The sequence below is a fragment of the Bidens hawaiensis genome, unplaced genomic scaffold (assembly GCF_021521415.1).
Source record: "Bidens hawaiensis isolate Kalapana, Puna unplaced genomic scaffold, B.hawaiensis_p1.1 tig00018747_1, whole genome shotgun sequence".
NCBI classification, from domain to species: domain Eukaryota; kingdom Viridiplantae; phylum Streptophyta; class Magnoliopsida; order Asterales; family Asteraceae; genus Bidens; species Bidens hawaiensis.
In genome coordinates this window covers 140705-168546 of record NW_027492840.1, presented here as the reverse complement: position 1 = coordinate 168546, position 27842 = coordinate 140705, and positions in this window count along the sequence as shown.

Here is a 27842-nt window from a genome sequence, read left to right as displayed (position 1 = left end):
TGCCTGGCTTGTTCCTGGGTCAGCATGTAGGCTCTAGTTCTGGGCCTAGCTTGATCGGCATCCTTCTTTCCACTACCTCCAGCTACACCTTCAGTGCACTCCCTTGACATATGGCCTGTCTTGCCACATTTGTAACATGCTGGCTTCGCACTGCACTCATTGGCATAATGCCCTACCTTCCCGCACTTATAACAGGCATTCGACCCCATTCTGCATTCTCCACCATGAGCCTTTCCACATTTGAGACAAACATTAGAACTTTTACCCCACTTGCACTCACCACCATGCCTCTTTCCGCAGGTCTTACACGATCTCTTCTCCCACACTTTCTGTTTCTTATCCTTGGAGTTCCATAACTGAGTACCGGGTCGTTTAGCAGGAGTGACCCCTTTCTTCTCTTTCTCTTCGTCCCTTTCCACCCTATCATCCGCGGCCACGTCAGCATAGACCATTTCCGCGAGTCCAACAGCCGAATCAAAAGTAGCAGGTTGAATCGCCCTGACTAACATGCGGACCTTTTGTGGCAACCCCCTCACATAACATTTGATTCTCTTGACCTCAGTGTCAACCATGTCAGGCACCAACCTAGATAGTCGGTTGAACTCCGTGGTATACTCACGATGCGTCATCATACCGGCTTTTAAATTCTGGAACTTCATCTCCGTTCTTTCAACCTCGGCATCTGCACAGAACTTCTTCATTACCAACTCTTTCAAATCTTCCCACTTCATCTCTTTGATCTCTTCACGGGTCTTCCTCTGCTCCACACTCTCCCACCAATACATAGCCTCATCTACGAATGACTGAGTAGCATAACCCACAGCTTGGTCGGGACGGCAGTCGCTAATGCGGATAACCTTGTCCATAGCGGTTATCCACTGGAGAGTAGCGATTGCGTCTCCTAAACCAGTCAGCTTAGGCGGGTCACAACCTTTGAAGGACTTATAGCTGCACCCACCTTGTCCTCCTCTCCTATCATCGACTTTCACAGACTTATCCCCACTCGAGGCCCCTCTTTCACCTTCCCCATCCTTTCTACCATCACCACCCGCCCCTTCAGCAGTTCGCTCACGGCTTCCAGCAGATCCTTCGGGATTCAGGTTCTTCACAGCAGCAACTACAGCCTGAACGATGGTTGCTTGAACTGCGGGGCTAAGTTGAACTTCTTCGTTGTTGTTCTGGTCTCGTCCAGCTGCGCTTCCTTCATCTTCGGTGTGGGAAGCTTCTTCTACCGAAGGTTGCCGGACAAGACGAGGCCTGCCACGACGTCCAGTGCGACCCCCAGTTTCAACAAATTCTCCAGCTCCAGCCATTAGTATTCTAAAGGGGAAAACACAAACATCGTCACTCAAAGAACCGTTTAGTACAAGGATGGTAAGGCTAACAGGTAATAACAGTGGCCAGTTGTGATTAGCTGATCACGTTACTTTCCGTGTCCTATACACTTCCTTTTATGAGTCTATTTGTGCTGGTTCTACTTAAGTAGTTAGTCAAATCAACAATCAATTATTCCTATCCGTACCAATCTCATATCTTTTCTTTCTCATTAACATATATCATTTAATCATACCTTTCACCTTTACTGATCTTGCTTGAGCGACACATGGCATTCTTGAACTGGCATCTTCCTTCTTTTCTTACTTAAATCCCATTCTCTGTTCAAGTCTAAGCATGTAGGATGCTTAAATCTCTTGAACTTTGCTCTGATACCAACTTGTAAGGCCCCGTCACCGGTAACCCTACTTTCGTGTTGGATTTACTCATAAACACAGTTCTAAATATCAGAGTTAATTAAAACTTTACGCGGAATATAAAACTTTCATAAAACATTACATATCAATTCATAATCATGTCGTAAAACATTCCTTTTGTCTTTCCAAAATTAAAACATAACTTATAAAACATATCAGATCTTCAGATGCCAGGCTTTAGTCTTCTGCCATGTGTCCTCCACTCAAGCCAGCTGTCTCATCCTACTCACCTGCGTGCATACTAAAAGTCAGCTACGCTGAGTGAGTTCTAGTTAATCATACAATACCATACAATACCTTATTACATACATACGTACTTAACCTCATAACTTTCTTTTATACACACATAAGTACTCATACCTTCATTCTTACTTACATACTTTCTTTCTTACTTACATACTTTTTTTACATTCATAATCATACGTTTTAAAGAGCCTTTCGCCCTATAACCTCACAGATATTATAAGGGTCTGGTCCCTAACATCACAGATATTATAAGGGTCTGGTCCCTAACATCACAGATATTATGAAGGGTCTGGTCCCCATCCTCACAGATATTGTAAGGGTCTGGTCCCTAACATCACAGATATTATAAGGGTCTGGTCCCTAACATCACAGATATTATAAGGGTCTGGTCCCTAACATCACAGATATTATAAGGGTCTGGTCCCTTGCTTTCGAATATTAGTAGGGTTCAGTTCCCTCTTCGTTACCATACAACCATGCAACATACCTCGAGTATTATTAGGGCTTGGTACCCTTTTCGTAACCATACAAACATACAACCGTCATTTCCATCTTTTATTAACTTTATTACGTTCATACACATAAACATACATATCATACTTACCATATTTATAACGTTACAACCTGACAGTACGTGCAATATCCGAAGATCGTTCACGAACCATCAAGCAATCATTCATACATATCACATATATCACATATGGCTTTATAACGTTACAACCTGACAGTACGTGCAATATCCGAAGATCATTCACGAACCATCAAGCAATCATTCATACATATCACATATATCACATATGGCATACACTTATCACTTAGGATAAATGTATTAACAACACATCAAGTATGCACACAGCCCCGAAAACATAACAAGGAATGGGGCTAGAAACTCACCTGGATCCTGTTACGCTAGCCGTTGATCGTAATTCCTTTCTTTAACTGGGCTCGGCTAACTGTATAATATTTACACATATCAATTAACTACTACTACTCGTTTTGTATTTCTATCTATATATGACCCACAACGAACGGGGGTCCGGGGGCAGCGCCCCTGGCAGCGGGGTCCAAGGGGCAGAGCCCCTGGCTGGGGTTAAGCTGCCAGGTCAGCTTGGAAAAATTTTATTTTCGATAACTGCCTTAACACATTTTCCATTAGGTTTTTAATTTATTGTATAAACGAACTTCACTTCAGGCGAAGTTAAACCTTAGGCGAACTTGGCTTCAGGCGAAGTTAAACCTTAGGCGAACTTGGCTTCAGGCGAAGTTAAACCTTAGGCGAACTTGGCTTCAGGCGAAGTTAAACCTTAGGCGAACTTGGCTTCAGGCGAAGTTAAACCTTAGGCGAACTTGGCTTCAGGCGAAGTTAAACCTTAGGCGAACTTGGCTTCAGGCGAAGTTATACCTTAGGCGAACTTGGCCGTAGGCGAAGTTACGCTTGAAGGCGAAGTTCATCAGGCGAACTTAATCTTGCAGGCGAAGTTATCGCGCTGCAGATCTGTTTGCCCATAACTCCTTCGTTTCTTAGCCAAATAACTCGATTTTGGTACCCACGGAATCGTATGATCGGCGCCTACAAATCCCAACCATCAAATCGGCCTAAAATCGACGTTTTAGGGGTCCGATTTGGGCAGTTTGGTTTTCGGGTCCGGTTAACCCATCCAATCCTAACCATTTTCAATAATATTAACTTTGTTGGATTTGTTCTTACCTTACCAACTCAGATCTATCAACGAAATCTCGGGTCTCGGCTTCGAATCTTGATCGGTTAGAAAGCGGTGTTTTGAGGAGTGTGGAGTGTGTGTGGAGTTTGGTGAGAAATGAGATATTTTGGGATTTTGGGGGTATTTATATCTCTGAAATCCCATTCTCATTTATCCTATCTCAATTAATCCAAGTCCATGACCCGCTCCTACCCGATATTAATAATTAAAAACGCGAAATCACTAACATAACTTTCTTTATTCAACATTATAAATTTTAGGATGTTACATTTTCGAATTTATATAAACACCCGACTCGACTCGACGTCTGGGTTATTTTATTTAATATATTGTGTTTATCAAATTATATTTAATAATTCAAATTTATATCTTCAAAGTTTTATACGTTTTTAACCCAAAATATAAAGTTCTAACCATTTCTATGTCCATCTCCAAACTTGAAGGGGTCTATGTGTAAATTCTGTTATAATCCATATTACAGGATGGATATCCATAACCAAACCCGACCCATATTCAAATTCCGTGAACCCTTAATCAATCAATCTAGCAATTAACTGTCCAAAATCGTTTATAACCAACTTTTGATTAAGGAAATCAATTTCGTGCATGATTCGCGGCATCACCGTTAATGTAATTGAACTAATTTAGACCCAGTTGACTCGTTCTTCCTTGTTTAGACCTAGCCAAAAAAACCCTAATCTCGTTTTCTATATAAACGATCTCATAAACGCAATTAAACTCACAATTACAATCCCCTAGCCATCGGCAACCTTTACCCTAAAGTTAATCTCATTTACGTGTCATTTGATCGCTGTTCTTGACCATCTCGTCGCCGTCCCTGTTTTGAACCCGTTCATCCCCTTCTGATTGTTTTTAGAGGTAATTGATTATTCAGTGTACATCGCGATGTCGCCCTGATCAAAAGCCCTAACGTTGTTTTGATTGATTGTATACGGATTGATCAAATCAAAAGCTAGGGTTCTTGATCAGTTCCTGTTAATTTCTGCATGTATATTTAAGTTTTGGAAACGAGTTCTTGTTGCACATCCACTTGGTAGCCTGTTGGTTAAACTCATGGGGTGTGGGGGGGGGGGGGGGGCAGGTCGCAGGTTCGACCCCTGCCACCCCGAGATTTTTTGGGGTTTTGAAAAATATTCTTTTTAAGTATTTAAAAGTTATAGTAATAATAGTAATAACCGATTAAACTTATTTTAGTGAAATCCGACTTTGATAATACTTGTTTAACTCACGTTTTCAATCATGTATATACGCATATATGTATATATAAATATATATTAACTTAAAATCCCATATTTATATATAAAATCAAGTAAACTATATATGTACTTATATTTATAAAAGTTAAATGTAAGATTTTTCAAGATATGTTTTATCCATGTAACTAATTATTTTATAAATAAATTCTTATGTATCTATATATTATTATAATATTAATATTGTTTGTCTAATTATCGTAATAAATCTTGTACTCTACTTAGTATATTCGTATTTCTCTTGTTTCTCTTAGGCTTTAACGTTCGCGTGTGATTTCCCACATTCTTAATATTCTCATTCATCTTTGTTCGTCTATTGAGGTGAGTACCACATTCCCTTATTTTACTTGTTTTTCTCACGTTTTGGGGACATATGCGTTAATTGTATTTCTCATATATACTTATACACAAAACTGCAACTTTGTCTTATGCGTTAACAACTTACACCTTACTTGTTTATGTGCTTACTTGCTTTGTATGCTTCTGCATTCGGAGAGGTCCAACATAATCTCAGTCTAGTATGATCATACGCCAGTCGTTATAGCTTTGTGCTTCTCGACATCTCAGTTTTACTTGCTCATTTGGTTATTTTGTTATTCTCATATGACTCGTTGTAAATATATTTTTTTTTATTTATACTTTGAACTGGTGTGTTGTTCACTCAACCTTGTGTTGACAAAACCATTCTATTTTCAACGCATATGCAGGTATTCGTTTGATGTGAAGTACAAGATCACTTAAGGATTTATACTAGAAGAAAACTTAATGAGACATAGTATTATTGATTATTATATGTACTTGTGTATTTGGATTTTGTATTGATGTTTGTTATATGGAAAATTATTTAATAGATATCGAAACTTATATTATTGCTTAATACTAACCTTTTAAAAGCTATGAGCAATCAGTCCGCCTAGGCAATTCCGCCGTAGGTTGGGGTGTGACATTGAGCATCACGTTGTCACCAACGTTAAACTTGATTGTTCGTTGCCGATTATCAGCATAAGACTTCTGACGATCTTGGGTAGCTTTCATCCTTGCCTTGATCTGTTCAAACTTTGAAAAGGTTTCTTGCACCACCTCTAGACTTCCCAGCTCCTTCTGACCAATCTCCCCCCAACATACGGGAGTTCTACAACGTCTTCCATACAACATCTCGAACGGTTGCATACCAATACTCGAATTGTAGCTGTTGTTATAGGAGAACTCTGCCAGATGCAAATGATCATCCCAACTTCCTCCAAAGTCTAAAACAGAAGCACGTAGCATATTCTCAAGGGTTTGGATCGTCATTTCAGACTGTCCCTCTGTTTGAGGATGATACGCCGTACTGATGTTCAATCTCGTCCCCACAGCTTCATGGAACTTCTGCCAAAACCTCGAAGTAAACCTAATATCCCTATCAGACACGATCGATAACGGTACTCCATACTTAGATACAACCTCTTTTATGAACAAGCTTGCTAACGCTTCTGACGAGATAGCCTCTCGTATAGGCAGAAAGTGAGCACTCTTGGTCAAACGGTCCACAATCACCCAGATGGTATCATGATGCTTAGCTGTACGAGGTAGCTCAGTTATGAAATCCATGGTGATGTGTTCCCATTTCCACTCTGGTATCTCTAGCGGTTGCATCTTCCCATACGGCTTCTGGTGCTCCGCTTTTACTTGTAAACAAGTTAAGCACTTACCGACATAATCCACCACATCATTCTTCATTCCTGGCCACCAGTAATCTCTTTTCAAATCTTGGTACATCTTCGTGGTTCCTGGATGAATCGAATATCTTGACTTATGGGCTTCGTCTAAGATTCGACCTCTAAGATCTGCATGGCATGGTATCCACATACGGTCTAACCTAGTCTTAACACCATGAGTGTTCTCCATCAACTCGTCTTGGTGACCAAAAATCATTTCTTTCTTCACTAGTCCTTTATCTACCAAAACTTCTGACTGCACTTTGATGACTTGAATTCATAATCAGCTGGTATGGATTCACTGCTGCAATGACTTCCTCGTACATTACGAATTAGCACTTCGGCGACCACATTAGCTTTACCAGGATAGTATTTAATGTCGCAGTCATAATCCTTTATCAATTCTAACCATCTTCTCTGTCTCATGTTCAACTCTTTCTGCTCGAAGAAGTACTTTAAACTCTTATGATCTGTGTAAATGGTACACTTAGTACCATACAGATAGTGTCTCCATATCTTGAGAGCATGCACTACGGCTACTAGCTCTAAATTATGCGTCAGATAAGTACTCTCATGGACTTTCAACCGTCTAGACGCGTAAGCTATCACTTTCCCTCGTTGCATCAACACACAACCTAACCCACGATACGAAGCATCAGTACAAACAACCAAATCCTTGTCACCATCGGGTAAAGCAAGAATTGGAGCTTGCGTGAGTCTTTTCTTTAGTTCCTCAAAAGCTTCCTCTTGAAACTTACCCCAACTAAATACTATCAACTTTCGGGTCATACCGGTAAATGGTGCGGCTATCTTGGAGAAACCTTCGATGAATCTCCTATAGTAGCCAGCTAACCCTAAGAAGCTTCATATATCAGTTGGATTCTGCGGATTCTTCCAATTTGTTATCGCCTCAATCTTAGCTGGGTCTACTGAAATCCCTTCGGGATTAATCACGTGACCTAGAAATTGCACTTCTCGTAACCAGAATGCGCATTTTGAAAACTTAGCGTACAACTTCTCTTTCTTCAGAGTCTCCAATACTTCTCTTAGATGCTCTGCTTGATCAGACTCGATTTTTGAATAAATCAATATATCATCGATGAAAACGATAACTGAATTGTCCAACATCGGCCGACACACCCTATTAATCATATCCATAAATTTTGCAAGAGCATTTGTTAGACCGGATGACATCACGAGAAACACGTAGTGTCCATACCACATCTGAAACGCTGTCTTAGGGATGTTTGCCTCTTTCACCATCAGCTGGTGATACCCTGATCTAAGGTTTACCCGAGAGAACCAACCTGAACCTTGCAGTTGGTCAAATAAATCATCAATTCTTGGAAAAGGATATCTATTCTTTACCGTAAGCTTATTCAACTCGCGATAGTCTATGCACATTCTCATACTCCCATCCTTATTTTCCACGAACAACACCGGTGCGCCCCACGGGGAAACACTTGGTCTTATAAAACCTTTGTCGAGGAGTTCTTGTAGTTGAGACATCAATTCTCTCATATCGGACGGTGCTAGACGGTAAGGCGCTTTCGCGATGGGCTGGGCTCTTGGTATTAAATCTATCTGAAATTCTATCTCTCGCTCCGGTGGCAACCCCGGAAGATCCTCAGGGAATACTTCTGGGTAGCACGCACGATAAAAACATCTTTCATTTCTTTTGTCTCGGTCGTAGCATTGACAACATACGCCAGGTAGGCACCGCACCCTCGCCTTAACAATCCCTCAGCTTTTATCATCGAAATGACATTGAGCCCAAAACTTTCCTTATCACCATAAACCGTCACCGCTAGGGCTGTAAACAAACCAATCGGACACGAACAAGGCCTTTTTCATGTTCGTTCGTTAAGAAAATATTGTGTTCACGAACGGTTCACGAACACTTACCGAACGAGATTTTATGTTCGTGTTCGTTCATTAAGAAAATTAATGTGTTCACAAATGGTTCACGAACACAAATAAAATCGGTAGAGGCTAGAGAATAAAACCGATGTATTCATCAATGTGAATATTGAAAGCCCGTAAATGAATCGTATGAACACGAACAAGGGCATATCCGTGTTCGTTCATTTAACTTTATAATTAATCGAACAAATATTTATGTTCATGTGCGTTTATTTAAAAATAGACAATTGTGTTCGTTTATGTTCGTTTGTTTAAAATATAAACAAAATAAACAAACATAACTAAACAAAGATAAATGAACATAAATGAACATATATGAACCAATGTGAATGAACACAAACAAACATAAACAAATTTAAATCTGAAAACACATAAATGAACACAAATTAACAAATATAAAACCTTTAAGCAGATGACATATCCAGATAATATTTAATTATTTTCTATTAATACATAAACGAACGTTCATGAACATAAATGAACGAACGGAACATGTGTAAGGCCCCGACCCCGGTAGCCCTACTTAACGTCGGATTTACTCATGAACACTGTGTTAGGTTTCTATGGATAATTTATACTTAGTTAACCATTTAACTAGTCACAATTAAGGCGGAAGCGTGATATTTACAAATTAAACATATCTATCCATATGTATATATATATATATATATATATATATATTACAAGTTTATATGATATGTGTTCATGAACAACCTAGTTTATTCATGTCATAAGATTACCAATAATCTATATGTTAGAAACCCGAGGCAAGGATCAAGTAATACGGAAAAAACTAAACTATCAAAGCTTGTAAAACTTACATTCTTAAACCTTTAAGAGATGTAGTTGATGGTTGAAGAAGATGATGATGTTGATGCTAGACTTTCAAAGGAAAATCCTCAAACGGAATATACCCCGAGCCTCCAACACACACCGAGCTATGTTAGGGAGCTTGAACACCAAAAACCGAGACCCGAGCCTCTTCCTTTTGTCTTGGCCGAAAACAAGAAGAAAGAAAAGAAAGAGTTGTTTTGGTTTTTGTTACTTACTTGAAAGTTCTTGAAAGTCTTGATATATAAATATCTTACAATCAAATCATATCATGTTGTTAGGTATTAAGTCAAGTAAGAAATACTCAACATCCACCAAATCCATGACAAAACTTGACCATAACATTAGGGTGTGGGGCCCACCCAAAACCGGCCCCAAAATTATATATATATATATTTTTTTTATTTATTTTATACTTTATAAAATATATAAACACCCCATCTTTTATAAACCATTTTACAAAAGAACATATAGTTAAATAATCATTCCAATAATAATTATTTGAATAAATAAATTAACCAATTAATTTATTTAACACTTTCAAGTAAGTATTCAGAAATCCGATTTTCTGAATGTGTCGTGTTCTGTATTTGTCTTATAGATCTTATCTTAACAAATACATAATTGGTGTGTGTCTAACTCGTTATTGGGTATGACCCGACTTGGATCAAACACAACTAGCCACATTAACCTAATTATGTGTCTCGGGCATACGGTATTCCAACAATCTCCCACTTGCACGAGACTCATAGGAAGTTAATGCTAATGGTGAATACCGCCTAACAACAGGTCACCATCCCTAGTGTGTTTGACTAAGTGCCATTCAATAACATCATCCCCTTCAAGTCCCTACTTGATATGATATAGGTAAGTTTTATCATTATATCCCTTTGTTACTAGATGTCCTGTCAAATCGAAGAGACACAGAGTGATCATTCTCTCAATGATTTAACTTAACAGGCCTTAGACATCTAAACTCTCAACACATAAGAGGAACAAATTCCATCTTGACTGCATACATCCTCGTTGACATCTCATATGATATCTGAGCTCTTTCTTATACGTCATCGTGTTACTGAAATAACAAAGAAGAGAGTCAAGATATCAGACTTGATGAAAAACCAGATCCGATATGCATCTCAGGTCAAAGGACACAATGATACTCGCCTTTACTCAAGGATTACTTATGATCAGTTGCACTAACTCCATGCAGTGATCCTTGAGAGCGGATCATGTCCAATATTTGTATCCCACAAATATCTATGAACCTTGGTGGCAAACCTATGCCCTATATTCATCACATGAATATCAACCAATCCGGGTTCATAATAGTCTTAACTTCATACTCGTTCCCACAAGTATGATCGACTACGGACGTTTAGAAGAACATAAGTCATTCATGGATTAAACATGCAAATATAGAACATAACTCATTGAATAATTAAAACATAATTAATTTTCATGAGATACCCATTACATTCGTTCTTATACAAACACTAAATACAGATTAAATCCACTCACTAGAATACCGAAGTCCTAATGCACAAACATGACCCTCATGCTTTGGCCTATCGAGGAGCTTCGTGAGTGGGTCCGCAATATTTTGATCGGTATGAACTTTATGAATACATATCTTTCTCTTTTCAACTTCATCCCTTATGTAGTTGAATCTGCGCTCAATGTGCCTCGTTTTCTGATGAGCACGAGGCTCCTTGATCTGTGCAATAGCACCTTCATTGTCACAGAATATCTCTAGGGGCTCCTGAATGGTAGAGATAATCCCTAGATCCATGATGAACTTTTTCATCCATGCAGCCTCTTGGGCTGCCATTGAAGCGGCGATGTACTCAGATTCTGTAGTGGATAACGCGACAACATCCTGCTTCGAACTCTTCCAAGAAACAGCGCCTCCATTCAAAATGAAGACATATCCCGACTGTGACCGAGAATCATCTCGGTCAGTTTGGAAACTCGCATCCACGTAACCCTTTACGACGAGTTCCTCCTCACCAGACCCATATATTAAAAACTTATCCTTAGTCCTTCTAAGGTATTTTAATATATTCTTGACAGCCATCCAATGACTGTCACCTGGGTTGTGCTGGTATCTACTCGTTATGCTTAAAGCATACGAGACGTCCGGTCTAGTGCACATCATTGCATACATAATAGATCCTATTGCCGAAGCATAAGGAACATGCTTCATCCTATCCTGCTCTTCCTTAGAGCTAGGACTTTGGGATGAGCTTAACACGGTTCCTCTAGGAATAGGTACCAAACCTTTCTTAGAGTTTTCCATCCTGAACCTTTTCAGGATTTTATCAATGTATGCACTTTGATTGAGTCCGATCAATTTCCTTTGTCTATCCCTATAGACCTTTATTCCCAAGATATATGTCGCTTCTCCAAGATCCTTAATTGAGAAACGACTACTTAACCACGCTTTAACGCTTTCCATACTTGGTATATCATTTCCAAATAAAAGTATACCATCGACATACAAAATAAGGAACATGACTATACTCCCACTAGCCCATTTATACACACACGCCTCATCACTGTTTTGGACGAAACCAAACGCTTTGATTTCTTCATTGAAACGATGATTCCACATCCGTGATGCTTGTTTCAACCCGTAGATTGATTTCCTTAACTTACATACTTTGTCAGGATTAGATGGATCGACAAAACCTTCAGGCTGAACCATATGGACATCTTCCTCAAGATATCCATTAAGAAAAGCGGTCTTGACATCCATCTGCCATATCTCATAATCAAAATGAGCTGCAATGGCAAATAATATCCTGATCGACTTAAGCATCGCGACCGGCGAGAAGGTTTCATCATAATCAATCCCTTGAGTTTGCGTGAAACCTTTTGCTACAAGTCGTGCTTTGTAAGTATCTAAATTTCCATGCATATCGGTCTTCTTCTTGAAGACCCACTTACATCCAACCAGTTTGGAGTTAAGTGGACGATCAACCAATTCCCAAACTTGGTTATCGTGCATGGATTGCATCTCGGCGCTCATGGCTTCAAGCCACTTGTCACAATCAGGTTGTGACATAGCATCTTTGTAGGAGATCGGTTCATCCGAATCGACCAAGTAGCAATCATCCACGAGAAATCCATATCTCTCGGGAGGTTGACTAATCCTACTAGATCTGCGAGCAACGTGTGTATGATCAACCATTTGATCACCTTCAACATCCTCGTGTTGAAAACTAGTATCGACCAACTGTGTATCATCCAGTGATTCTTGAACCTCTTCAAGTTCCACTCTCTTTTCACTAGGTCCTTCCATAAGGAACTTAGTTTCTAAGAAGTATCCTTTGCGTGAAACAAACACCTTTTGTTCACTAGGATCATAGAATATATATCCTATATCATCCTTTGGGTATCCTATGAAGATACACCTGATGGATCGAGCCTCAAGCTTATTTGGGGTGTCACGTTTAACATAAACTATGCATCCCCATACCCTTAAATATGAAAAGGATGGAACCTTTCCATGCCACACTTCATAGGGTATTCGATCCACCTTTTTGGTCGGGGCCATATTCAAAATACGAGCCGCTGTAAGTAGCGCATATCCCCAAAATGATGGTGGTAGTGAGCTTCGTGCCATCATTGATCGAACCATGTCCAACAGTGTTCGATTCCTCCTCTCGGATACTCCGTTATGTTGAGGAGTACCAGGAGGAGTGAGCTGTGAAATAATTCCACAATCTCTAAGATGACTTTGAAAAGCATCACTAAGGTATTCGCCTCCTCTATCGGAGCGGAGTACCTTGATTGTTCGGTCGAGCTGATTTTGTACTTCATTTTGAAATTCCTTGAACATTTCAAAGGCTTCATGTTTGTGTTTCATTAGATACACATACCCATATCGACTAAAATCGTCGGTAAAGGTAATGAAGTACCTTTCACTATTCCTACTAGTGGGCTTGAGAGGTCCGCATACATCCGTATGTATGATACCTAACAAGTCCTTAGCCCTTTCATTTGTACCTTTAAAAGGTTCTTTGGTCATCTTGCCTTGAATACAAGATTCACACTCATCAAACGAACCTAACTCATTTGTTTTCAAAAGACCATTCTTTTGGAGAGTATTTACACGATTCTTGTTTATGTGTCCAAGACGACAATGCCAAATGTAGGAATTACTCAAATCCTTTTTGAGTCTTTTAGTGGAAGTTTGATATAATGAGCTATTTGAGGTATTGTCATGAACCAATTCATAAATACCGTTGTTTGGTACAGCTTTAAAATAAAAGATACCATTAGATGATACATGCATTTCTGATTTTACAAATTTAAAGTCAAAGTTACATTGTCTAAGAAGGTGCACAGAAATAATGTTCCTAGTCAAACTAGGAGCATACAAAACATTTCTCAGAACAACTTCCAAACCACTTGGAAGCGATAAAGTGAAGTCTCCTCTAGCGACCACGTGCACCCTTGCACCGTTGCCCATGAAAAGACTCACTTCGCCCTTCTTTAAGTCTTCATTCCTTTTGAACCCCTGCAACCAATTGCAAATATGAGTTCCACATCCGGTATCCAATACCCATGTGTTAGAAGAAATAAGATTTAGCTCAATATTAATCATAAAGACATTACCCGAGGCATGCCCCGCATTCCTCTTGTCTCTTAGCTCTTTTAGGTAGACCGGGCAATTGCGTTTCCAATGTCCGGTCTCCCCACAACCAAAACAAGGATCATCCTTATGACCCCTCGGTTCCACAACCTTTTGTTTCTTTGCCATAACCGGTGATTTGCCCTTACCCTTAAGATGCACAGGAGGACCCTTTCTTTTTGCTACCTTAGCCTTTGGATTGGGTTGAGATCGATTCTTGGATCTACCTTCATTGATCGCAAACACGGGTAAAACCCTTTTACCCATGCTCGCCTCGGCTGTTTTAAGCATTGAGTGAAGTTCTCCAATGTTTTTGTCCCACCCGTTCATGTTATAATTTAACACGAAAGTGTCGAACCTTTTCGACAAAGAGTTAAGGATCAAATCCGTTGCTAACTCTTTTGAGATGGGACAATTGAGCTTGGCGAGGCGATCAATGTAACTTTTCATCTTAAGCACATAAGTTGAAACTGGTTGATTATCATCCATTCTACATGCATGCAAGGCTCGAACCGTTTCGAACCTTTCAACTCTTGATTGCTTAAGGAACATTTCCTTAAGTTGTGAAATCATGTCGTACGCATTATGGTTTTCGAAATCCTTTTGGATTTCGGGAACCATAGTCGCCAACATGAGGCATGACACTTGAATGGAATCTTCCGTGTGTTGGACCCAATTCATATATTCGACCTCACTTCCCTCTTCCGGTTCATTGGGGATAGGTGTTTCCAAAACATGATATAATTTTTCTTGTTTTAGAACAATCCTTAAATTTCGGAACCAATCCGAAAAGTTATTGTGGTTAAGACGGTCTTTAGCGAGAATAGATCGGAGAGATACATTTTGGACGTTAGGGATTATGTTGTCGTCGACGTGTGCGGCCATCTGCAGAATTTTAATTAAGTTCATTTTAGTGTTTTACCTTTTTAATTATTAATACCCTTTTATATATACCAAATATAATTAATAATTAAAATCTAGAATCCAACGATAAACCCGACTCCGGTTAGGTGACCTTTTTCCCATTGTCGGTTTATCAAGGTAGTTATTCATAACAATTGCAAACCCTTTTGCAACTTCTAGAGTTTATGGGACCGGTTCGAAATCATATTTCGTGTTGGCATGTTTATCCCATCAACACCTATTAGACCCCATGCTTGGGTGACCCTCTTCACATGGTTCTAATTTAAGTCGTCCTACTTGTATCAACTTGTAATATTAACATACAAACGGTTAGGTGACCTTTTTCCCATTTATATGCCAATATTACCTCAACATATTAATTTACTCTACGCGGTTAGGTGACCTTTTTCCCACTAAGAGCTTACTAATATGTTAAGCGTTATACAAAAGGATGGTGTTTAACTTGTTATCCTTAATTTTAAAAGGGATTTTTAGTTTTAATAATTCTAGTTATAAAACTTTAAATCATGTTCTAACATGCATTTAGTAACATGATTATTTTGAAACCATTTTCAAAATTCTAATTTATAATAAAACCATTTTATTATGGGCGTGAGACGGCTAGTTAATAAATCCATTTTATTAAACTATGTGTCACGTAATTACCGATAATTATTAGAACCCGTTTTATGCTTTGTTAATTAATTCTATGTGACGAAGTTGATATCCTAATATCTAGCAACCACATATTCAAACAATCAATTAACAAGCATACACAATTATACTAGACACGAGCCACTAAGTTAGACCACACTTGTTAGCCGAAACAAGTGTGTGTCTTAGGTCCAATCCTAAGGGACACATGACACATGGATGTTGTAGCTCCCACTCGATCCCGCATCCAAATGCTTCGAGCATCTTCTTCAACCCCGTTGTGATCCATTGGGCTTGAACTTGGGCCTTAGCTTCCATAAGCTTCCATTTGGGCTCATTGGGTGGGCTTAGGTCCATTTGGGCTTGAATCCCTTTAATGGGCTTGTGAGACCCATTATCACCATACCCGGCCCAATAAGGCCCAAACTTCCAATTTTGCAATCTTCTTTAAATTTACATAACAAATGTCCTAATACATTTTTTTTCTATAAAATAAAGATATTACAAATAAACTATTTATTACATACCCATATGAATAAATAATTACAAAATTGCCCCTAATTAATTATTACAAACCGAAACTTTGAATAATTAATAACAATCACAACAAACATCCATTTGGTCTACGGCTCGGTCTAGTTTTAACAAACATAACCCGTTATGTCTTAGGAACCCGTTCCAAAACCCCTTGACCTTATCGGGCCTAGCCCAACCCATTTGGGCTTGACCCAATAACTTGATTATGAGCTTCGGCCCACTGAAAGGTCTAATGGGCTTCGGCCCATTTAACCAAAATGGGCTTCGGCCCATTTAACTTTCTTCCCTCCTTTATTTTTCTTCTCGGTTAACCCATTAACCTAATGAAGTGGGCTTCGGCCCAATCACAACCGAATTGGGCTTCGGCCCATGAACTCGGTTTTATATTTTTTTTATTATTATTATTATTATTTTTTTTTTTGAACAAAGCCAAAAATAATAACAAGATTAAATACAAAAAAAATCATGCATGTTTATTTTTGTATAAAATCTTTCAAGGGGAAAAATATAAAACCGAAAACCCGAAGCTTAGTTTCCCATATCCCGGCTCTTGATGCCATTTGTTGGGTTTCTATGGATAATTTATACTTAGTTAACCATTTAACTAGTCACAATTAAGGCGGAAGCGTGATATTTACAAATTAAACATATCTATCCATATATATATATATATATATTACAAGTTTATATGATATGTGTTCATGAACAACCTAGTTTATTCATGTCATAAGATTACCAATAATCTATATGTTAGAAACCCGAGGCAAGGATCAAGTAATACGGAAAAAACTAAACTATCAAAGCTTGTAAAACTTACATTCTTAAACCTTTAAGAGATGTAGTTGATGGTTGAAGAAGATGATGATGTTGATGCTAGACTTTCAAAGGAAAATCCTCAAACGGAATATACCCCGAGCCTCCAACACACACCGAGCTATGTTAGGGAGCTTGAACACCAAAAACCGAGACCCGAGCCTCTTCCTTTTGTCTTGGCCGAAAACAAGAAGAAAGAAAAGAAAGAGTTGTTTTGGTTTTTGTTACTTACTTGAAAGTTCTTGAAAGTCTTGATATATAAATATCTTACAATCAAATCATATCATGTTGTTAGGTATTAAGTCAAGTAAGAAATACTCAACATCCACCAAATCCATGACAAAACTTGACCATAACATTAGGGTGTGGGGCCCACCCAAAACCGGCCCCAAAATTATATATATATATATATATATATTTTTTTTATTTATTTTATACTTTATAAAATATATAAACACCCCATCTTTTATAAACCATTTTACAAAAGAACATATAGTTAAATAATCATTCCAATAATAATTATTTGAATAAATAAATTAACCAATTAATTTATTTAACACTTTCAAGTAAGTATTCAGAAATCCGATTTTCTGAATGTGTCGTGTTCTGTATTTGTCTTATAGATCTTATCTTAACAAATACATAATTGGTGTGTGTCTAACTCGTTATTGGGTATGACCCGACTTGGATCAAACACAACTAGCCACATTAACCTAATTATGTGTCTCGGGCATACGGTATTCCAACACACTGTTCTTATAAATCAGAGTTTATTAAAATTTTCACGGAAACATAACTTCAATCATTCATTACAAAACATTTAATCCTTTCTTTAAAGCCATAACATAAACACCATAATTAAAACATCATTTCTTCCATCTTCAAATGCCAGCCGTTCGATCCATGCCATGTGCCCTCCTCATGCTAGCTCATTAAATTCCTTTACCTGCGTGCATACTAAAAGTCAGCTACGCTGAGTGAGTTCTAGTTAATCATACATCATACATCATACCATACATACAATTACATTCATATACACACATATCCGAAGGTACATATTAATATCTTAACCTTGTATAAATATCCATAAGAGGAACGTCACATAAAATCTATTAAAAGAACCATGGCTATTGCCCATGCTATTTATTCTCCATAGAAGGACACTCTATATACTTCTATAGAAGGAACATCCTATATATTTCAATAGAAGGAACACTATGCTTTCCATTTAAGGAACACTATGCTTTCCATTAAAGGAACACTATGCTTTCCATTAAAGGAACACTCTATATATTATCCGTAGAAGGAACTCCATACATAATTTATTATTTAATATCCATATAAGGAGACAATCACTATTCTTGGCAATACATGTAATATCCGGAGATCATTCACGTATCGGCAAGCAATCATCCTTACTTTTCATACAATATTCATATATTTATTTATAACATGGCAGTACGTGCAATATCTAAAGATCGGCACGTACCGACAAGCAATCATCCTTACTTTTCATACAATATTCATATCTTTATTTATAACCTGGTAGTACGTGCAATATCCGAAGATCATTCACGTACCGACAAACAATCATTTGTATCTATCACATATATCGTACATGGCATACACTTACAATTTAAGGTAAGTGTATTAACTATCTCATCGAGTATGCACACAGCCCCGAAAACATAACAAGGAAGTGGGGCTAGAAACTCACCTGAAATCGTTAACTTTTTCTGCTACTGGTTATTCCTTTTCGAGCTGTGCGCGGCTAACTGTTTAATAATTCAATATCAAATACTACTCTAGCCATTCTCATTGCTACTTAATTAGCCTTCTGCGTCTAAGCCGGTTTTACTTCATTGAATCATTACCCGGTTAGTTAGTCGTTACGCATTAACCTTTAAAGGTATATTTCATAAATTATCAAAGTCCAAAGACTACTATGCAATTATATCACTCTTCTCTAAGTCTAGGGACCATTATGTAATTCTGCCAAACTTCTAGTTCGTTACCATGTCCTTAACGAATTGGACCACATAACGAACCAGTCCTCATAACGAACTGGACCCTTAACGAACTGAACCCTTAACAAACTGGGGGTTAATTCGTCAGTTCTTCCTTAACGAACTGGGTTTAGTTCGTCATTCATTCCTTAACGAATTGAAGTTAGTTCGTTAAGCTCCTGTTAAGGGATCAAATTAACGAATTACCTCTAGTTCGTTATCCCTGCTTAACGAAAGGTCATAACGAATTACTTGCTAGTTCGTTATGTTTCCGTTAACGAACTAAGGTTGGTTCGTCACATTCCCGCTAACGAACTAGGGTTAGGTCAGAACATTCCCTGAAAAGATCTAAACCTTGTACCACATTCTCCGGCGCCGCCACTGCCGGAATAACGGGATCTCGCCGAAAAAGCGAGATCTCGCTCATTTCACCACCATTTTCACAGTTTTTCGTCCCGTTCGATCCAGATCTGAGCTAGGGTGATCCCTAAGCTTATCTTAGGTTCGGTTTATACCCGATTCCACCCGGATCTCGTGAATTTAACGGTTTAACGGTGTCGGCTCGTCGTTTCGTGACTAAATCTAACGCGTTTGAGTATAAACAACATCATACTATCATACCTCGGGTCGGGATCAATTCTTCTTCTTGGTTTCGGCTAGAGAGAGAAAGTAGGAGGAGAGAGAGAGCTAAGTGTTTGTTTTGGGTGGTGTATGGAATATGTGTAAATGTATGATTTAGGCATAATGAAAGTATTTATATGATGGGTCATGGGCTTGAGCCCATGGTCTATCTTCCTTCCATTTTCACCCAAGTCCATTACCCATATTACTTAACACAACACAAGCCCGAATCGTATTAACCCCTACTTAATCTTATTATTTTCACACTAACCCGAGTAAACCTTTCCCACCAGTATTAAATAATATAATTAATATCACTTTTGAAATTTTGGGATGTTACAACATGTGTTCATGTTTGTTCATTTAATTAAACAAACAAAAATTTTGTGTTCATGTTCGTTCATTTATTAAATGAACGAATATAAACGAACTTCCCACCGAACGGTTTACGAATAGTTCACCGAACGTTCGGTTCGCTTACAGGCCTAGTCACCACACTACCATCCAAGGACTTTAGCTTTATTATCCTATTCTTACACACTATCTGAGCTTCATATTCAGACAACCAATCCATTCCCAAAACTACATCGAACCCTCCTAAGGTCATAACATACAAAGTAACAGGGAACTCATGTCCCTCTAACTCTATCTTACAGTCCTTAACCATTTTCGTTATTTTAACCGAAGTGTCACTAGCGGTTTCTACTATAAGGGTTTAAGACACTCGACAACTTTTCATTTTAGCTAATTTACTAAATGGTGTAGCTACGAAACTTTTATTCGCATCCAAATCAAATAATACTGAAGCAGGAATACCGTTTACTAGAAACGTACAAGTCACGACATCAGGGATCTGTCTAGCTTGTTCCTGGGTCAGCATGTAGGCTCTAGTCCTTGGCCTAGTTTGATCGGCATATTTCTTTCCACTTCCTCCAGCCTCACCATCGGTGCACTCCCTTGCCATATGGTCTGTCTTGCCACATTTGTAACACGCGGGCTTTGCACTGTACTCATTGGCATAATGCCCTACCTTCCCACACTTATAACACACATTAGACCCAAGTCAGCATTCCCCACCATGAGCTTTCCCACATTTGTGACAAACATCAGAACTCCTACTCCACTTGCATTCCCCTCCGTGCATTTTACCACAAGTTCTGCACGACTTCTTTTCCTATACCCTCTGCTTCTTATCCCTAGGCTTCCACAACTGAGTACCTGGGCGCTTGACAGGAGCGACCCATTTCTTATCCTTCTTTTCTTCCGCCACCACATCATTTGCCGACAAATCATCGTAAACCATTTCTGCCAGCCCTACAGTAGAATCAAAAGTACCAGGTCTACTAGCCTTGACCAAGACGCGAACATTCTGCGGCAGTTGCCTAAGGTAACACTTGATCCGCTTGGTCCAGTATTCACTATGACTAGTACCAACCTTGACATGCAGTTGAATTCAGTGGTGTATTTGCGCTGTGTCATCTTACCCGCCTTCAAGTTTAGAAACTTCATATCGACCCTCTCCACCTCAGCATCGACACAAAAACGTTTCATAACCATCTCCTTCAGGTCATCCCATTTCAAGGCCTTAATCTCTTCCCGACTCTTCCTCTGCTCCACACTTTCCTACCAGTACATAGCTTCATCCCCTAACGAATGAGTGTTATAACCTACCGCTTGGTCGAGATGACACTCACTAATTCAGATAACCTTGTCCATTGCGGTTATCCATCGGAGAGTAGCGATTGCGTCTCCCAAGCTAGTTAACTTTGGCGGGTCACAACCCTTGAACGATTTGTAGTTACACCCGCCTCGACCCCTCTTCCTATCATCAAACTTCACAGATCGAACTTCGCTCGAATCGCCCTTCTCTCCTTCATCATCTTTCTTACCCTTTTCCCCAGACTTCTCAGCAGTCTTCGCATGACTTCCAGCAAACTTTTCAGGATTCAAGTTCTTCACAGCAGCTGCTACTGCTTGGGTAATGGCAACTTGAACAACAGGTCAAGTTGATACCCTTCGTTGTTACTTGGATTTCGACCAGCTGCACTTCCTTCTCCCTCAGTGTTAGTAGGTGATTCTACCGACGGTTCTCGGACATTGCGTGGCCTACCACAACGTCCCGTACATCCTCCCTTTCCAGCAACCTTCCTAGCTCCAGCCATTCGTATTCTATAAGGAAACACAAACGTCATCACTTAAGGAACCATTGAGTACAAGGATAGTAAGGCTAACAGGTAATAACAGTGGCCAGCTATGATTAGCTGCTCACGTTACTTTCTGTGTCCTTATACACTTCCTCTTATGAGTCTATTTATGATAATTCTATTCTTAAGCAGTTAAACAATCAAACAGTCAAGAATTCCTATCCCTAACACATACATATTCTTTCTTTAACAATTGGCTAACATTAACATTTATTATTCAACAATACACATTACCGTTACTGAGCTTGCTTGAGTGAACATGGCATTCTTGAACTGGCATCTTCTTTCTCTTCTTACTTAAATCCCATTCTCTGTTCGAGTCTAAGCATGTGGGATGCTTAAATCTCTCGAACTTTGCTCTGATACCAACTTTTAAGGCCCCGTTACCGGTTCCCTACTTTAGACGTTGGATTTACTCATAAACACCATTCTAAACATCAGAGTTAATTAAAACATGAATATAAAAACTTCAAACCAATATTACATAACCATCAATTCTTGTATTAACGAGCATTCAAATTGTTTAAACATAAAACATTGTCTTTTATATAACATAACATTTCCTTGAGATGCCAGTATCTTCAATTCCATGCCATGTGTTTCCCCTCAAGCGAGCTGCCTCATTCTACTCACCTGCGTGCATGCTAAAAGTCAGCTACGCTGAGTGAGTTCTAGTTAATCATACAACATACAATCAGTTCACATACTTGCACACATGCCCAAAGGTGTGTACATCATTCATACTTTACTTTACATGCATAACTATCCATACTACTTAAAGAGCCTTCCGCTCTATAACCTCACAGATATTATAAAGGTCTGGTCCCTATCATCACAGATATTTTTAGGGTTTGGTCCCTATCCTCATAGATATTATTAGGGTCTGGTCCTTATCCTCACATATATTATAGGGTCTGTACCTGTCTTTACATAATTTCATTAACAATACGTGAAATATCCGAAGATCGTTCACGTACTATCAACATAACATACATACATCATTCATACATCATATATATATATATATATATATATATATATATATATCAATCATATCTTTAACTACCACCTAGCGGTACATGCAATATCCGAAGATCGTTCACGCGCCGTAAAACAATCATCATACAAGTATCATACCAGGCATACACTTACCACTTAAGGTAAGTGTATCAACTATCACATCGAGTATGCACACAATCTCGAAAACATAACAAGGAAGTGGGGCTCGAAACTCACCTGAACGCGATTTCGTTCACCGTTTATGGTTATTCCTTTCTTGAGTTGTGCACAACTAACTGTATAATCATTACATATATTAAATACGGTTCTAGCTCTTCTCATTGTTTACTTAATTTATCTTAAGCTTCTAAGCCGGTTTTACTTCATTGAACCTTTATCGGTTAGTTAATAGTTACTCGTTAACCTTTAAAGGTATTCATCAATTATCAAATTCCAAGGGCTATTATGTAATTATATCATTCTTTTCTAAGTCCAGGTACTATTTTGTCATTTTATTAAACTTCCAGCTCGTTACTCAGTTCTTAACGAATTGGCTATCATAACGAACTGGTTTTTGTAACGAATTGGACCTTATGACGAACTGGCCCTTTTAACGAACTGGACCTCATTTGTATGTTTTGGTTAACGAATTGGACTTCATAGCGAACTGAACCCTTAACGAACTGAACCATTAACGAACTGGGGGTTCATTCGTCAGTTCTCTCCTAAACGAACTACTTAACTAATTTAGGTAGTTCATCATTCATTCCTTATCGAATTAACATAACGAATTAAGGTTAGTTCGTCATCTCCTTGCTAACGAATTAGGGTTAGGTCAGAATGTCAGAATATTCTCTATCATCCTTGTATATGTTTTTCCGGCGCCGACTTTCCGGCGACGTCATCGCCGAAAAACCGGGATCTCGTCGGAAAAGCGAGATCTCGCTTATTTCACCACCGTTTTCACTGTTTTTCGTCCCGTTCGATCTAGATCTGAGCTAGGGTGATCCCTAGGCTCATATTTTGCTCGGTTCGTACCCGATTCCACCCGGATCTCTTGACTTTAACGGTTTAAATGTGTCAGCTCGTCATTTTGCAACTAAGTCTAACGGGTTTGAGTTCATATACTATCATATTATCATTACCTTGGATCGGGATCGGTTTTCCTTCTTGGTTCGGCTATAGAAAGAGAGAAACTAGAGAGAGAGAGCTTAAGTGTGTGTTTTGGGTGGTGTATAGAATATGTGTAAATGAATGGGTTAATTGGTAATTAAGGTTTATATATTATGGATCATGGGCTTAAGCCCATGGTCTTTTCTTCTTTTTTTTAATCCAAGTCTATAACCCATATCTATTTAACCAAACACTAGCCCGAATCCTAATAACTCATGTTTTCATTTTATTAACCGAAACATGAAACGTTACAATAGTACCTTGTGAGCTATGAACAATCTATTCGCGCCCCGACATTTCCGCCTTAAGTTGGAGTATGATAGATTGGTATCAGAGCTGAATGTTTAAGATAGGTCATTAGTGGTTCCTTAGTAACATGGTTAGGAGCCCACACATGCTTATTTGATTACCTTATGTGTTCTACTTATGTGTTTACAGCTTATCTAGTTAATTAATAAATTATTGTTTATTTATATTATCATGCACACACACACACACAACTCCGAGACTATGCCTACCCACAAAACAATTTTTATTTAAATTAGTATTTTGTTTTTGATTGTTGGGAAATTCTTTAAAAATTTGCTAGTTTTGTTTTTGCTCCTTCACCTTAAGGCTAGGTAGTGTTACAAGTCCTGTAGTAACTGGACATGGGAGAGAACTATGAGTCGCCCTTGGCAAAATGATTCCGAGTACCCAAGGTATGACGCTATTCCTTACCTGGAGGATAACCTGACCACAATACTCCATCTTATAGGCCAAAGAGGGACACAACTATCATACGTCCGACACCTTAAGCGGTCAAACATAACCACAATATAGGTTGCATTCCTTATTTTTTAGACCGAATTCCCGATGGTTTGTGGCTAAATTTGATAATTTTCCGATTATTGTGTTATTTTGTTTTAAATGGTTAGCTGGGTGAAAAATCCATGGACCCCGTGAGCACTCCTACTATCCATTTCTCAACTTGTTTTAAATTATATGTTTTTGTTGGAGCTTAATCATATGTGATGGTTCATGAGATGCTCCAACTACTCACACTTTATCTCGTTAGTTCGCTATTTAGTTGGTACAATTAAAATGCCATGTAACGCTCATGGGCCGTCCAACTCTTTTGCTTTGATAATTCGTTATTTAGTTGGTATAGTTAAAATGCCATGTAACGCTCATGGGTCATCCAACTCTTTTTCTTTGGTAATTCTTTATTTAGTTGGTACAATTAAATTGCCATGGAACGCTCATGGGCCGTCCAACTCAATTACTTTTATTCGTTATTTCGTTAGGCCACTTAAACTGTCATGGAAAGCTCATGGGAGGCCAACACACATGTTTCATTAGTTGATTGTAAACTTAACTTAATCAAATAAATTTTAACATTTAAACAAACCTCATCTAGTTATCTCACACAGATCGCATTATTTACGTCACCTCATAAATATTTACATAACTTACCCTTTATCTAACAATCATTTACCTTTGTTCCTCGTAGAATGAATTCTCTAAGAAACCACTATCGTCATCAACGTTCATCTTGTTCTCATGACCGCTGTCTGGCTTCTAGGATCACCATAGAGTTTGCTGTAGCTATGCCTACTATCATGACTTAGATCCAGAGCCTCAACTCAAATGATTCTGCTACATTTGCTGCGCCAAACAACTTTGACTTCAAGAACTTATTGAGTACTAAACCTACCCCGTTTCGTGGTGAGGAGAATTCCACCAATCTCCTGCAATGGTTCAAGAAAATGGAGAACGCGTTTATCCATTACATATGTCTGGACGCCAAATAGACTAAATTCTCCTTGAGCGTTTTCGAGGATTGAGCTATCACTTGGTGGAATTCTTTAAAGGCTAACCAAGGAATCGAGTTTGTTGTGGCCATGCCTTGGGATGAACTCAAGGAGGCCTTGAAGAAATATTTTTTCCCTGAACATGAATTGCAAAGGCTTGAGGCTGAATTTTGGGAGCTCAAACAAATTGGTGGGGATAACTCTACCTATTCCAACTGTTTTTGTGAACTTAGCAACATTGTACCGCACCTTCTAACCCCCGGGACTCATGGCTTTCGGAAATACATTCACGGTTTACCAACGGTTTTCCTTGATGCGGTGGTGAGTCGTGACACTTTAACCATTGGTTCGGCTATGGACCTAGCCGCTTCCCTCACTGACGATCATGTTAGGGATGGAACCTTATCCTGAAAGGATTCCAAGCCTATCCCCGAAAAGACCAAAACCGACTCATCCACAAATGCCAAAGCTGAACCCAAACCCGCTTTCAACAACAACAATCACCACTACAACAAAAACAATAACAATAACAACAACAAGCGTATATCCAATCACCAAAACTATGCTATTAACCAACCCAATCACCATCCCGAACGAAAGATCCTACACCGGACCTCACCCACTATGTGCTTAATGTAACCATCATCACCCTACTCAATCCTCGTGCAGACTGTGCACCCAATGCAATCCTTACGGTCACCTTGCTAACGTTTGTCGTGCACCGCCTGGTTCGCAAGCCGTTCCACAACGGTCTTCAGCGCATGCTCCTAGACCTGCCACTACCCCTTATTCTCAACCAGGTGTTCCCACTACCCGTGCTTGCTACCATTGTGGAGACCCTAAACATCTCTGCAACTTGTGTCCATTACTTACCCATGCACCCCAAGCCCAAGTATCCCCGCACCTTACTATACATCCCAAGCCTATCAAGTAAAAACGAATCAACCCCAAGTTCCTCTAGTTTATGCATCGCAAGCCTATACTCCTCAAGTGCCTCAAATCATGGCTCCTCCGTCTGCATCAACTCAAGCCCCTGTGATTCAATCCCCTCCATTGAATCAAGTTGCTCAAACCCCTCAAGGTTCTAATGGCCGTGCTTTTATGATGAATGTGAATCAAGCTCAAAGCTCTAGCGACGTGGTGAATGGTACGTTTCTCATTGATAATCATTTTTCTTCGGTGTTATTTGATACGGGTTCCGATAAGAAGTTTATTTCTTTGGAGTTTTCATATTGACGTGTGTAAATATATATATATATATAAAAATTTAAGTAAAAGTTCCACACAAATCGGGTTTTAAAATAGGTTTTCACGTACAACTAAACCACACACGAAAGACAAGTGTACCTATCGTTTGTAATAAAGTGTCGGTAAGAACCGAGTATCAATTCATGGACACAACAACTTTCTAATACTATATCTTTGTAAATGACCAACCGAACAAATAAATCTTGATTTGAATATTTAACTAATTAAACTAGCATACAATGAAAACAAAGCAAGTAAAAATACAAGAAAACAATCAATCCAACAACCTACCTAGACAAGAATCCACTCTACTGACATGACAAAATAGCAATGATATGGCAAAACATCATGAATCTAAACATAAATACTAGATTTCAATAAAGCAACCTAATACTAGCAAATAATCATCATGATGTGTTTTCAATGAAGAGATAAACATAGACTAACTTGTTTGTCAAAACAACAAAGTCTCATAATCAAAGGAAAGCTAGCATGTACTAAAGTAGCCAAATTCTTGAAATAAATATAAACTTATGAAACTTTAACTAGCAAGTCATCACCAAGTCAAGAATCATAACAACACTCATCAATTTTTCAATATTAAGTGTAGGGTTTCATACTCATCAATAACTATATAACCAAGTTAATTTTTACTAGTCATTCCTAACTTAGTAATGTAAAAAAAGATTTCATGAACATTCAAAGTTTACAAACAAACATCTAGAACATGGTTTTCCAACATGAATGCCTAAACATTTGCAAAACTAACAAGATTATGTAACTATAACAAACATGAACACCATCAATAT